Below are 16516 nucleotides of genomic sequence, written 5' to 3'. Positions count from 1 at the left end.
TTCCTTTTTAGGTACCAACTGCTATTTTGATAGGGCCCAAGCTAGAAGTTTTCTAAATTTGTGTTGACTAAATTCGTTTTGCATGAAGCCCCACATGCCAATGCTAATTAGAGGTTAGTCGAGGTATTCACTTGACGCACCATGTTGAATTGAAATCTTGTTATGCTGACCGATGTATGAAATTAGTCAAATTCAGTTGCTTATATTAGTGATTTGTATTGCTATAACTGAATGCATTATAATTCAGATTTTGCGTAGATTGCGTTTCTTCCGCCGCTATGGACAGCTAGTAATGTTCGTATACATATATCATTTGGTTTTGAGACTTATATACATTGTGCTAGCTCTGTTAATATAGGGAAATAAATTCATTAACTTTTAATAAACTGGTGTGGTTATTCATGACTGAAAGGTCATGGTGCGTCAAAATACCAACTGTTATTGATTCCTAATGTGTTATTTAGATCTATTAATTGAGTATTGGCTATTAATTACAATAGTCATTGATTATTGATTTGAGAGATCTGACTATTCTAGGATGAGGATAGCCCAACTCGGCTAAAAGGTTCACCGACCTCCAACGTGTCCAGGTACAGGTAATTTATAGGGGCTGGACGCGTTATCAGTAGATGGTAGCAGAGATTGATGGTTACGCCCTTTGGGACCCCATCCGAACGATAGACGGAGTCAAGTTAGAATTTTCTTTGATAAAACAAGTTGGAGAGATGATGATGCCCTAAATCCCCAATGACTTTCCCGGAATCTCAGAGCTTGCGAATGGAGGAAATGGAGGTGTGAGAATGTTTCTGGCGTTTCTAGTGACGGTATGAGAGAAGTTAGGGTTTTGCGCTTCCACAGCTTATTGCCGCAGATTAATTGAGAAGTTTGTGAGGATTTTAGGGGGTTACGAACTCCAGTTAAGAGATTTTAGAGGAGTGTTACTCCAAAGTGTGAGAGTAGGGAAGTCGTCGAACTTCATATGTGTGTAGCGCTTTGTGCAGGAAAATTGTCCACGTGGTTGTTGATGTTGAGACGGGCCCTGCGAGGTCAAGAGACTCCGGAGTATGTTGAAAAGTGTATGAGACACTTGATTGATGTTGTAATCTGTTCGGTTTAATAGGTTGATCGGGCGTGGTCAACAAGTCAGTATGAATGTTGAGGAATGAAAGAAAATTTTCGACTTTGAGATTTGACGAATTCTAAGGTGCACTAGAATAGTTCATTGATCAGTTGAGAGTAAAGTTTGCGGGTCAAATTTTGCTTGCGAGAGCGGGAAACCGAGAAAGATGGAATAACTGCCGAGGCTAGTGAAAAATCCCTAAGGTTTCTGAAGCGATTGTATTACCCTTCCTGTAGTAAACCGACAGATTTGTTTTCTTTTTTTTTTTAGTTAATGCTCGCGATATATTGCGGAAATTAGTTTTGAGTGAAGTTGAATGAAGGAGGACAAGCTGCGGGACTTTGTCAGCCGCAGTGTGTGAGTGTGACGTCACTAGGAGCCGCGCTGGGATAGGTTGGTTGACGAGAAGGGTTGCGCACGGATTGGACGCCGTCCGTGAAGTGCAATTGGTGGGGAAAGGCAAGCGAAGAGTATTCCGGGAACTAAAGTCACTTATTGATTACATATTTTAGAAAAATAAAAGACGAAAAGATGAAATTTTTCAAAGCATTCAAAAGTGCCTTGAGGGGAGATGTATATATTAAAGCAAATGTGGAAGAAGAAACACCGCCTGAGGGTACGCCAGCTTACATCGTGATTGAAGAAAAGGGTGTCGCACCATGTCTTTGGTTAAAGCAATGGTGTAAATTAACAGAAAAGCATGGAAGTGTAGCGTTCCCTATCCATGGGTCGTTTAATCTAAGAGTTTTGGAGAATCTAAGATTCGCGCTATACGACATGAAAGTACCTCCAAGACCAGCACAGTTTGAGGCATTGGCAATTTGGGAGCTAATAGCTAGAAACCAACAACAAAAGAAATTCGAGACAAGAATAAGAAAAGTAGAAAAGACACTAGCAGATGCTAGATGGGATACTACTCAAAAGGTTTGGAGATCAGACATATTGCAGGGAATTAAATTGTTTCCAGCAATTACTGACGAAGCAGAGACGGAAGGAAGGAAAGCTACCTATAAAACAAACAGGAGTCAGTCCAGAGATAGAGAATACAACAGAAATTCGAAAAGGTCAGACGAGTCAGACGATGAGGAGTTCATTATACAATTGCTAAATGATCGCCCGCCACCATATGTGGAAAGCGAAAATGATTCAAGCACTAGTACTGCCCCTCCAGAACCAATACAAGGTAATGTGACACCGAATTTGAGAATATCACAGAGGCAGAGCAGTTCCGATATGCCCTTTGCACCACAAATACAACAAATTCAGAGAATATATCCTGACGTGCCTAAATTGAAACCTGTCGATAATTATCAGCCGCAGTTTCAAAGGCGCTGCTGTAATGAGCATAATCTGGAAATGACTTCTGATTTTATGGTGCAGGGAGGACAGAATTATCAAAGACCGACATTGATTCAAGCCGAATCAACACAAATTTTGATGGCTCAAAAGCAGGTACAAGAAGTGCTGAGGTACACTCGAATAACAGAGAGCCAGTTAGGTATGCTAGCAATGATGAACCATAACATAGGGATTAACATGCCACAGAATTCGGGGAACAGACAGAATCCAGATGCAATATCTCTGCCTATTACTGTAGGTCCGCCAGTACCATTGTATATACAGGCAAACCCAAACGTATGCGATCAAGGGGTAATGACACAGAATGAGACAGGGAGAAGATGCATAGAAAACACTCCAGAAACGACTCCGGTAGGAACACTGCCAGATGGATCTGGGTCTTTGTCGGAACTTAGCCCAATTCCAATTGGTGCTCCGGCAACTGCGGTAAGGTCAAATCCACCACTAATAAAACCATCAGTAGCAGTCGATGTAAGTGCTACATTGATGGGATTGAACGCACAACAGCTAACACAATGGTTAAACAGTTTGAACTCCCCACAGAGTACATCCAGCGGGAAGGGAGAAGAATACCTGAATAAAATAAGACTGGGCATGGAAGCAGATGAACTAGTGGAGGGAACGATGGGTCTGAACAGGTTAGAATCATACACAGAAGAAGAGCTGAGATACATGTGCCCTAGGATTACAAGAGAAGTGAGTAATATACATAAGAAGTTACAAGAAATTGCAGACAGAAACGAGATCGATATAGGGAAGACTAAACATTTGAGCAGAAGTTACAGGCTAGACTTTGAGACAAAAGACTTTGAACACATGAGATCTGCAGGGATGAAAGCACACCGTAAGGAGATACTGCAGAGCGCACAGGTCTGGAGATGCTTAGACAAGTGGGAAAGTAGATGGGTTAAGAAAAAGGACAAAAAGAAAGAAAGTACCAAAGATCGGAATGAAAAAGCACAACAGAATGACGACCTGATAACCATGTTGCCAATGAGAGAAACAGCAGGGGGAAAACTTGTACATGTACCATGGCACAGGTGCGATATTCAGTCCTTTAGGGACGATTTCCCTAAATTAAGAGAGAAACCGATTGAATGGTATCAACAAACAGACAGATTCGTGTAACTTGCAAAATGTCTTTGGGAAGACCTGAACACCTTATTTGAAATTGTAGTTCCGGCAGACTTGTGGGAGGATTGCAAGAGGGCTGTAGGGTGGCTGACAAGTAACCAGAAAGGGATAGGGACACAGGTGCACCATCACCTACGGTAATGAGTTTATACCATAAGGTGATTGAGCACTTGAAAACAAAGGTTGCGTCGAAAAATGTGGATTGGCAGAGGATTGACTGAACAGCACAAGAAGTTAAAGAGTCGATACATGCATACTATGAACGATTGTTGAAAGCATTTAAAAATTACAGTGGCACGGAAATGACTGAGCCAAAGGACATGCTCCATTTTGTGTTCAGATTTGTGGAAGGATTGAGACCCGAAATCAGCCAGATGATTAAAATGCATCTGATTTGTTGGCAGTCAAAATCGATTGATGAGGTGTTGAATTATGCAAAATACTGCAGTGATGAGATTGAGACGAAGCAGAAAAGGTTAAAAGAAAAGGTGATGGTGATGCAGCTTAGAGCAGCTCAGACAGGTTTGCAAGGTCTACAAGGTTTTCAACAGCAGTTGCCGCAGCAGCAACAGCTGGGAAATGCTATGTTTCAGCCACAAATGAGAGGCAGAGGCCGAGGAGGTTTTGTGAATAATGGTCCTGATTTAAATACTGTTATGATTCCAAATGGCATACAGGCAATGAAGAAGGTGATGCCATGTCACACGTGCGGAATCGTCGGGCATTGGAAACGGGAGTGCCCAATGATGGTGCAGGAAGGTGTAGGTCAGCAAAACAATGATGTCAATTCATTTCAGAATATGAGAGGACCGAAAATGAGAGGTCCAAATCCAAATTTTCAAAATAATGTTAATCAAATGCAGGGTTTACAACCCATACAACCACAGCAGGTGCAAATGCCCCGTGTACAAATGGCCCAGTTGCAGCCTATGCAACAGTAGTTTCCCATGGTACCTAATCAGCAAATGCAAATACCCTTAGCACCAATGAATCAGCAACAAGTAATGCTTCCTCAACAGGTCACGGGTCAAGCAGTGAATCAAAATGACACAGTACACCAATTCCCGTTACACAGTGAGAATGGAATAAACGAGGTATGGGAGAGTGAAAGTTCAGATGAGGAGGGAAATTGTATGCTTGCGGCATCCTTGGAAGTTGATCAAAAGGGTCCGTATGTTGAAAGAAGAGTTATGGGTCACCGTGTTTCGTTCTTGGTTGACACCGGAGCTACACGCTCTATAGTTAGAAGCATCGAAGTACCAAATTTGCCACTTTCAGGGAGAACAGTTCAAGTAGTGGGAGTAGCAAATAGGTACCTGACGAACCCAATCACAAATCCAGTGCAAGTCAGAATTGGTAACTATTAAGGGTCACATAAATTTGTGGTGTGTGACTCAAGCCCGATATCACTATTAGGGAGAGATCTATTGTGTAAATTGGGATTCTCGATTATGTGTTCAAATGATGGAATTAAAATTCAGACAAATGATGGGGAAGAAGAGGACAGCGTAGGAGGGGACGAAGTGGAAACTGTTGATGAAGAGTATCCCCTGATTACTCTTTATCCAATGCTCACTGCAGCAGATATTCCTGCTGAGTTACAGGAAACAGTTGGAAAGGAAGTGTGGGATATGACAGGAAAAGAAGTAGGGTTGGTCAAAGGAGTAGAGCCAGTGAAAGTGACAGTAAAACCCAATGTAAATTTTCCCCAGACCCCACAATACCATATGGCACAAGACACCCTCATGAAAGTCGCCCAACTCATGGATTAGTTTGTAAAACAGGGAGTACTAAAAGAAGTATTAAGTAGTCCATGTAATTCACCAATCATGGGACTAATAAAACCAAGTGGAAAGGTCCGGATTGTTCAGGATTTGAGGAAAATAAATGACATAATAGTCAAATGTTGTCCCGTGGTACCAAATCCAGCTGTGATAATGTTTCAAATTCCCTGTGATGCTGAGTGGTTCTCAGTCATTGACTTGTCACAAGCATTCTTTTCTGTGCCTCTTCATGAGGACAGCCAATTTCTCTTTTGTTTCAAATTTTAGGACAGGGTCTACAGGTGGTGTCGAATTCCTCAAGGGTTTTCGGAGTCACCATCAATTTTCAATCAGATTCTAAAGAAAGATTTGGAATCATTGGAATTACCATTTGAGTCAGCCTTGGTACAATACATTGACGATTTGCTAATCGCATCCAAGACAGAAAGTGACTGTACAGCCGATACCATTGCCCTATTGAACCATTTGGGAAGGAACGGACACAAAGTGTCCCCTTCAAAATTACATTTCTGCCAGAAGAAAGTGAAATATTTGGGTCACCAGATAGAGAAAGGGTCGAGAAGAATAATGAAAGAAAGAATAACAGGCATACTTCAAATGAGTCCACCGAAGACGAGAAGAGAGGTGAGGAAGTTTTTGGGAATGGTGAGCTACTGTCGCCAATGGATTCCCAATTTCTCAACTCTAGCAAAACCATTACTGAAACTGACCCAGAAAGATGCGCTGGATGAAATAGTGCTGAAAAGAGATGAGATGGATGCTTTCATTGAATTAAAGGAATGCATGTGTAGGGCTCCAGCTTTAGGTATGCCTGATTACACAAAGCCTTTTACATTGTTTTGTCATGAACGTGATGCATGTTCCTTGTCTGTCTTGACTCAAGCCCATGGTGGCGTAAACAGACCAGTAGCATATTTTTCAGCTACTTTGGATCCGGTCGCAGCAGCACTGCCAGGGTGCTTGCGGGCCGTAGCAGCAGTTGGTATCAGCCTAAATCAAAGCGAAGGAATAGTGATGGGACATCCTTTAACAGTCATGGTCCCTCACTCAGTCGAGATACTTTTGACACGTTCCCGAACACAGCACATGACTGGTGCTAGGCTTACAAGGTACGAGACAATAATTTTGGGTTCACCTAATGTGCAGCTGAAAAGGTGCACTACGTTTAATCCAGCAACATTGTTTCCCAGTGAAAATGTTGAAATTGAGAATGCTGAAGACATCGAGCACGACTGTCTTCAGGTGACTGAATTTTGTACACAACCAAGACCTGACATCAAAGACACCCGATTGGAAGAAAACAATCAAGTTATTTTTGTTGATGGTTCATGTTTAAGAGATGCACTAGGAATATTGAAAGCAGGATATGCTGTATGTACAATAACAGGTGTTCTGGAAGCATCATGGCTTCAAGGAGTTTACTCTGCACAAGTAGCAGAACTGGTAGCACTTACTAGAGCTTGCCAACTTTCCGCATTAATGAAAGTCACCATTTACACTGACAGTCAGTACGGATTTGGAATAGTGCATGATTTTGGACAGTTGGGGGAATTGTTACATGCCATCCAGTTACCAGGAGAAGTAGCAGTGGTAAAATGTAGTGCACACTCAAAATCACAAGACTATGTTTCTTTGGGAAATGGGTATGCAGATCAAGTCGCAAGGTTCTACGCATTGAACTGTATATTGCTCAGAGATGAATGGAACTTGATAAATGAGCCAGAACTTGAACCAAGTGAAGCTTTTGCTCTAAAGGTTGTAGATACAATCGATGAATTGAAATCCCTACAGAACGATGTTAGTGAAGATGAGAAACTCTCATGGAGCAAATTACAATGCGTAAAGAAACCAGATGATTTGTGGGTTTCAAGTGAAGGGAGATTGGTTCTACCAAACAGTCTTTTGACACAGTTAGCCAGATTATACCATGGACAAGCCCATCTTGGAAGGGATGCCATGGTTAGGCTATTCAAAATTGATTGGTTTAATCCCAAATTCCGTCAAGTTGCTGAAGCAGTTTGCCATCGTTGCGTCATTTGCCAACAAATAAACGCAGGGAAAGGGACAGTAGTAAATTTGAGCAACATTGGAAGAGCAGGTGGGCTGTTTAGCAGGATGCAAATGGATTTTATTGAGATGCCTGTGCATGGAGGCTTGAAGTATGTGTTGGTGATTGTGTGTATTTTTAGTCACTGGATTGAAGCATACCCTACACACAGAAATGACAGTCTCACAGTTGCAAAACTACTCTTGAGAGAACTAATACCACGTTTCGGATTCCCGATCTCCTTAGAATCAGATAGGGGAAGTCACTTCAATAACGAAGTAATCAAATTATTGTGTGCAGCGCTGAACATTGAGCAGAAACTGCAATGTAGCTACCGCCCTGAAGCATTAGGACTAGTGGAGCAAATGAATGGCACATTGGAATCGAGGATGGCGAAAATATGTGCATCAACAAACTTGAAATGGCCTGACGCATTGCCCTTGGTGTTAATGTCAATGAGAAACACCCCTGATAGGAAAACTGGACTGTCCCCGCACGAGATCCTCATGGGCAGAGCCATGAGACTTCCCGCAGTTCCTGCAATTGCTCTTTTGAATATTACAGATGATATAGTGTTGAACTACTGCAAAGGTCTAGCTGATGTGGTGCGCTCTTTCTCACCAGGTGGAGGCAACCACCTTGCCACCGATCCAAGGTCCAGGACACGCCCTGAAAGCAGGTGACTGGGTCGTGATAAAGAAGCACGTGAGGAAGTCGTGTCTGGAACCCTGTTGGAAAGGACCTTTCCAAGTGATTCTGACAACTACCACCGCTGTAAAGTGTGCGGGGGTTCCCAACTGGATTCACGCCAGTCACACGAAAAGGGTGACGTGCCCCACAGAAGAGGAAGTTGAAGCGCTGAAATCGCCAGTGACTGACGAGAAAGTACCAGTCACCGAGACAGAACAAAGAGAACCTGGAGGTGAACAAGCAGAAATAGAAGAAGGAGAAATATTTTCGGAAAAAGAAGCAGCTGACCCATTTGGGGAGGTCGGAGGAGAAACATCAGAAAGTGACAAAGATCCTGAAGGTGACAAAGAGCCTGTGACAGGTGAAGAAGCAGGAGAGCCTGATCAGAGGAGGGCTTTCCCAGAAGCAGACAATACAGGAAAAGAAAAGGAAAACCTGATTGACCTCCTAGGGGGAGAAGACAAGACAGGACAGAGTGAAATTGTTCAACCTCTTCCAGAACCGTTTGCAGGTCCATCAGGTGAAAGCAGTGCGAAACGGAGACAAAGCATATCACCAGTGAAATTAAGAACTAGGGAAATATTAAACGAAAGTGAAGGGCCAAAGTTGAAAGAGAAAAGAAAAGAAGTGTCTGTCGCAATAACAACACCAAGTGAAGAGAAAGACCCAGCCAAGGAAGAAAGTACCAGCGAAAGAGAATCAAAAAGAGATGCAAAATTGAAAAGGAAAAGGATACCGAGCAGAAGATATTCTGGTCCGGAGTAGGCATACATAGCCACTAACGATTGGTCAGACGAATTCCTATCTCTCAGTCTTGAGAACGAAGAAGCAGAACTTCACTTTGGCACTTGAGAAGTGAAAATTCCATGAACATTACCGAATAAGACATTAATAACCTGATTGACTTTTGAACCGGCAAAGACATTGCTAACTTGATTGACTTTGAAACCGATTTTGAGACAAAGCTGCTAACCGATAAGAGACTAAGCTGCTAAAAGGAACGGTGTGAACATTGAACTCGTTCAGCTTTATATATATCTGCAAATCTGATTTGATAAAGTGTCTTCAGCTTTCTGATTCTATATAGATCATGACAGGCTACACTACACAGGGACATAAAATGAAGTGTTGTAAATACGTGTGTATAGGTCTAATGACTGCATGTGTACTAATCATTGTAGCAATATTTCTTGGAATGCATGGAAAGAATGAGAGAGAAACGAATTATGGTTCTACTTCTAAACCTATTACTGAACTAACACCTTTGAAGAAACTCGAACAAGACGAAAGGCATTTGTATGATAAGAAGGAACTTTCGTCCAACGTTTTCTATCGCTTGTTGAGTGAGTATGTTGAGACAATGGATGCGAAAGATTATGTATGCACACAAATACCTACCTCAGTAGTGGAAGGGGTGACATATCATAGCATGCCTCTTACGTATGGAATTACATGTAGTTTGATAATGACCAGATTTTATGGCCAGGAGTATATTCACTACTTCTATTCCAATCAGGATGTTACATTTGCATATATCCCCATAATAGAGTATTTGAGTAAGGTAGCAAGAGATTATTATATAAAATTAATGAGGGGTTTCTTTGAGCCATTGTCACCTTTCCACACAGCTCACGCCCACAGAGAAAACCTTACATGCTTGCTTTCACCGATGGAGATAAGCTTCTTAGACCGCACTGACGATAGGAGGAAAGAGGTGAAGGAGAAATTAGAAAGGGAATTACACAAGAGGACATCTGTTGATAATTATGCTTTTGCCGCGATAAAGACACAAGGGAAAATAGCTTTAGATACATTACACGTAGGGAGATTCTGTGTACATAGACATAAATCATATTATGACACAGTCTTTGTGGGAACGAGTGAATGTAAACATACGTTTTTGTTTCAACCTAAATGGACGTTCATGCTGAATGGACAAGACCCAGTTATTCCAGGGGTATATTATATTTGTGGACTTAACGCCTATTATCGTCTTCCTAAAGGATGGTATGGGAGATGTTATTTGGGAATAGTGTTCCCAAAGGTTTATCAACTGGACGACTTAAAGAAATTTCCAAAGCTGTCTGAATCACATCATCATCTGGTGTGGTAGGAGATATATTTGGAGCAATGATTACTTCAGTGGGAGTCATATTGAATTCAATCAAGATACGAAAGTTGTCTACTATTGTGGATAACATGCTGACAAAATTCTCAGGAGCTATAATCCTGATGGATGCTGAACTTGCTGCAGAAAGAGCTATGACTCTTAAAAATCGGCTTGCCTTAGACATTCTTTTAGCAAAGGATGGCGGCGTTTGCAAAATGCTTGGTACACGTCACTGTTGTACTTATATTCCGGACAACAGCGGGCAAATTAGAAAAATGCTTACAAATTTAACTAACGAAAGTGCAGATTTGAAAGAATTGAAAGAACCAGGAGTATGGGAGAAGGTTGGAAAAGGATTTGCTTCCGTGGGAAATTGGCTCAGCAACATTTGGAACGGATTATTACTGAAAATCGTAAAAGGAATATTAATAGTATTAATTTGTTTATTAGGTATTTGGGGAATATGGAAAGCTATTAAAATATTGAAAACAAGAAACAAAAGAAGAAGAGAAGAGAAAATAGAAAATAAAATGGTAGAAATATACAGAGAAAAATCAAAGGGAACCAAAAGAAAGAGGGAATTGACTGAAGTGCCGAATTACTGAAACAGAATTTTAATGGAATACAATTTGTGGGTAGATTTGATGTGATGACATAATTAGTCATCAGAGGAGGGACTGATGACGCAGAAAAAAGAAGGACCAACATATATTCATATATCATGTAACAAAATTGTATAAGGTAGTGTGATTTTAGCAAAGAAAAATAATGTACGTGGGAAATTGTGCCCATGGAGTAGTTCGCCATTATTATAAACAAGCCTAATTAATCATGAGGAATTGACAAATGTAGTAATCCGTCATAATTGCAAATGTGTTTTATGATTTTCTTGATTGAAACTGTTTTATTCTTAGCTTAAATTTAGCAGAGGCTGTGGCCTAGTCGCCTGGTCTCAAATTCAACTGCGTGGTTTTCACTTGCACTAACCAAACATATTATTTCATTTAAAAGGTTGTATTTTTCCAGTAGAAATGACTAATAAACTTATCTCAAGGTTTTGTGCTAGGATGGTTGCATCCCTTTTGATGCAAGGTCAGTTTCTGCAGGTGTGGACAATGAAAGTACAGATATCGAAATATTTGGCAAACCTTGTTGCAACTTGCGTTCCAAGGCTCCAAGGACAATGTATGCATAAATGAGTACTGAGAGAAAGACACTATTCATTGGTCAAATTGAAGCCACCCTATGAACCCTCCAATGGAAGACCCTGCAGAATTTGGAATGTTTCTTACTTAAACCCACCGGACAAAGAGAAGTCAGCCATTTTTCCTTGATGCCATCTTTGAAGCCAAATGCCAGACGTCATCTTGGACGACATCTTGATGCCCTTTTCTCTATTCCAGAGAAAGAGACTTTAAGAATTCTCACCCTAGAGACTTTAACTTTAATTTGCCCCGTCTTGCCCATGCAGTAACTTTGCCCCTTTCTCCTTGCTGCTGCAAGGAAACTTGTCCTTAACTTTGCCCCTTTGAAATTTGTCCCATGCTGATCGAACCGGTACCTGAAGGACGAAGACTTTCTTGAATGCTGATTGTATTTGGTAAATATGAAAGGATAACTCTATTATGCATTGTGGTTTTCCTTTTTAGGTACCAACTGCTATTTTGATAGGGCCCAAGCTAGAAGTTTTCTAAATTTGTGTTGACTAAATTCGTTTTGCATGAAGCCCCACATGCCAATGCTAATTAGAGGTTAGTCGAGGTATTCAATTGACGCACCATGTTGAATTGAAATCTTGTTATGCTGACCGATGTATGAAATTAGTCAAATTCAGTTGCTTATATTAGTGATTTGTATTGCTATAACTGAATGCATTATAATTCAGATTTTGTGTAGATTGCGTTTCTTCCGCCGCTATGGTCAGCTAGTAATGTTCGTATACATATATCATTTGGTTTTGAGACTTATATACATTGTGCTAGCTCTGTTAATATAGGGAAATAAATTCATTAACTTTTAATAAACTGGTGTGGTTATTCATGACTGAAAGGTCATGGTGCGTCGAAATACCAACTGTTATTGATTTCCTAATGTGTTATTTAGATCTATTAATTGAGTATTGGCTATTAATTACAATAGTCATTGATTATTGATTTGAGAGATCCGACTATTCTAGGATGAGGAGAGCCCAACTCGGCTAAAAGGTTCACCGACCTCCAACGTGTCCAGGTACAGGTAATTTATAAGGGCTGGACGCGTTATCAGAAGTCGCTGCGATGCGGAGGAATGGAGGAGACCGAGACATAAAGGCCCATATTTATACTTTTTGACGCAAAACTGCACCAACGGAGTTTTGCGTCAAAAAAATTAGCGCCGGCTAACGCCATTCTGAAGCGCCATGCGGGCGCCGTATTTATTGAATGACGTTAGCCGGCGTTAGCCGCCGGCGCTGTCTGGTGTGCGTTAAAAAAAAACACGTACACCAGGCAGCGCCGGCGTGGGGGGAAAATGGCGTATGGGCGTCCACAAATGGTGCAAGTCAGGCTGAGGCAAAAAAATCGCCTCAACCCGATTTGCGCAATTTTTTTTCTCACTCCCAACCCCCATTAAAATGACTCCTGTCTTAGCAAAGACAGGAGTCATGCCCCCTTGCCCAATGGCCATGCCCAGGGGACTTCTGTCCCCTGGGCATGGTCATTGGGCATAGTGGCATGTAGGGGGGCACAAATCAGGCCCCCCTATGCTACAAAAAAAAATAAAAAAAAATACTTACCTGAACTTACCTTAATGTCCCTGGGATGGGTCCCTCCTGCCTTGGGTGTCCTCCTGGGGTGGGCATGGGTGACAGGGGGTGTCCCTGGGGGCATGGGGGGGCACCTCTGGGCTCATTCTGAGCCCACAGGTCCCTTAACGCCTGCCCTGACCCAGGCGTTAAAATCCGGCGCTAATGCGGGTTTTTTAGACCCGCCCACTCCCGGGCGTGATTTTTGCCCGGGAGTATAAATCCCACGCATATGCATCGGAGTCATTTTTTAAGACGGGAACGCCTACCTTGCATATCATTAACGCAAGGAAGGTGTTCACGCCAAAAAATGACGCTAACTCCATGAACTTTGGCGCTAGACGCGTCTAACGCCAAAGTATAAATATGGAGTTAGTTTTGCGTCGAATTTGCGTCAAAAAAACGACGCAAATTCGGCGCAAACGGAGTATAAATATGCCCCAAAGTACACAGAGGCCAGTTGAGTAGATTCCCTGACTCAGGCATCATAGTGGGAGACATGCAGGTGATGGTGTAGGGTAGAAACACACACATTACTAGAACTATTCACAGGGAGAGACGAACATGTACTGTCTGTCCCTAACGTGTTCATAGCAGCTTTCCCTTCACCGATGCATAGAATCGCGTGCTTCCTTGACGTCTGTGCGCACGATGCACCTAAAGTCATCTTGGAAGAAGCGTCTTCAACAAAACTGAGAAGAAACGAGAAAGAGGCCGAGAGAAGGAGACAAACCCAAACCATTACAGACATAAGGAGGCACTAAGATCGCGAGGGAGGGGAGAGAGTGACAGAGACATGCAGAGCCACAAGGAGGGGGGCCAGAGGCGGAGAGAGAGAAGCAGAGTGAGATAGGGACGGAAAAAAAGCAGCGATAAGGGAACCTACACAGAGATGTAGAGAGGCAGAGAGAGGGACAGAGACAGAAACTCAAACAGAGGCATATTGAGAAAGGTAAAAAGGAGGGCAAGAAAGAAAGACTGACCCATAAGGTGTATGACGTCACACTGGGACTCTCACACACGGCACCTCGGACCGGTGCTTGCATGGGGGGGAAATATGAAAGTGGGGGTAATGAATATCTCAAAATACCTTTTTGTGACTCAGAACTTCAGAAGAGCTGTTACTCTCCCATTACAAGTATTGCACCCCAGCTGAGAAGTGCTGTCACTCCCCCTTTACAAGTATTGTACCCCAGCTGGAATATGCTGGCACTCTCCCATTACAAGTATTGCACCCCAGTTGAGAAGCGCTGGTACTCTCCCTTTACAAGTATTGCACCCCAGCTGAGAAGTTCTGGTACTTTCCCATAACAAGTACTGTACCCCAGCTGGAATATGCTGGCACTCTCCCATTACAAGTATTGCACCACAGCTGGGAAGTGCTGGTATTTTCCCTTTAGAAGTACTGTACCCTAGCTGGAAAATGCTGGCACTCTCCCATCACAAGTATTGCATCCCAGGTGAGAAGTGCTGGTACTCTCCCATTACAAGTATTGCACCCCAGCTGAGGCGTGCTGGTACTCTCCCTTTACAAGTACTGTACCTGAGCTGGAATATGCTGGCACTCTCCCATTACAAGTATTGCAACCCAGCTAAGAAGTGCTGGTACTTTCCCATTACAAGTACTGTACACCAGCTGGAATATGCTGGCACTCTCCCATTACAAGTATTGTACCACAACTGAGAAGTTCTGTCACTCTCCCATTATAAGTATTGTACCCCAGCTAAGAAGTGTTGGTACTCTCCCATTTCAATCATTACACCCCAGCTGAGAAGTGCTGGTACCCTCCCTTTAAAAGTATTGTACCTAGCTGGGATATGCTGGTACTCTCCCATTACAAGTATTGTACCCCAGCTGAGAAGTGCTGGTACTCTCCCATTAAAGGTATTGTACCCCAGCTGGGATATGCTGGTACTCTCCCATTACAAGTATTACACCCCATCTGAGAAGATAGCTGAGTCATAATCAGCCACTTTTTACCCATATAAAATGGCTTTTAAAAAGTATTTTCTTGCTCTTCGTTTACGAACGTCACCCCTGCATCATTTTAGCCTCTCTACGGTAATTACAATTCACACGTGCTTTTGCTACTTGGTCGTCTGTGCATATAAGGACTCTCTCCATCACTGTCTGAACCCATTGCATTAAAGGAGAAAACCGCTGATGACCACAAAACTCTCTCCTTCAGTTCAATGAATGGCAGGCTTCAGTTGTAGACTGGCTATTGTGCAACTCCCGATTGCCCAGGGTGTCACCCCACCCCCAAAAACTGGCACCTGTGGTAAGAACCACCAGAATCTCGGGATTCACAAAGACCCTCAATTGAAAATGTTCTGGAATCAATCACTTTTCCAGAACTTTTACTATCAATTGATTTCTGCACTCTGAATTTCAAAAAGACAGACAACGATGTAGCGGTTTTCACATTAAGGCAAGCCCAGGGACCATTGGCATCATCTCAGCCATACAGTCCAGATTTTGGCCAATGTCAGTCTGAGGCTACAGGAAATTTCCGTATTGATCTGATGTTTTGTCTTGAGATACAATCATCATGGCAGAAACACAGTCCTAAAGTCTGTTCTGTACAGATGCATTATAATATGGCCCTACACTCCTGGTACCCGGCAGAATTTCCTCACTTTCAGAATTAATCATACCTCCAAAACATGACTGCAAACTTTAGATCTGAAGTTACCAGGAATTTGCTTGCATTATCAATGAAATTGCCATCCGAATCATGACCATCTTGAATGGGATACACATTACATATTGATTGAAGAACCTGAGGTACAGAATTGTTCAAAAGGACCTGCCTGGGTTTGGAACCAAGAAGATTCTATTGGTGACACTCCCTCTCAGGGCTTTGATAAGCTGATGAGGGCACTGTCCTTAGAGCTGTCAAATCTTCAGTCCAACAAAGTTGGCTCAGGCTGCCAGGTTGCTCCGTATTAGCACTTGTAAAGTGTCTGGCTGCCTGACCCTCACACAATAAGTATCCGTGAGGCTGATCTTTGCTGAGCCTGACAGTCACACTTAGGAAAACGGAGGGGGCAGAGCCCCGCCACCCACAATGACGAGCCACCACTGGGTTCATCTGTTTCCTTTTTTCCAACACCTGAGGGCTAGCAGGTGGTAAGCATATTATGCACACTCTCACATAACTGCAAAACCCTTGTCAAGCGTTGCAGAGACATAGGACTTTTCACATAAGCTTTAGATAAGGAAGACGTTGGCTGATTGGTGTAGACAAACTGGAGACGACCATAGAGCATCTCTCCACTAGCTCCTCACATTATGAGACATTTCTATTCAAGGCAGCTTTCATCAGTCACTTTTAGTGGGGAAACTAAGTTAAACATGATACAGAAGGGGACTGCAGTTGCTCACTTAAGACTAAAAGACAGTTCTCTGCCAATGACATTGCCATACTTAAAATTGATCAGTGTAGTAAGAGTGGGTCTATAATTCAGGGAAGGACTCGGGCCACCC

Source organism: Pleurodeles waltl, chromosome 7 (genome assembly GCF_031143425.1).
Source record: "Pleurodeles waltl isolate 20211129_DDA chromosome 7, aPleWal1.hap1.20221129, whole genome shotgun sequence".
NCBI lineage: Eukaryota > Metazoa > Chordata > Amphibia > Caudata > Salamandridae > Pleurodeles > Pleurodeles waltl.
This window is presented reverse-complemented; position numbering follows the sequence as displayed.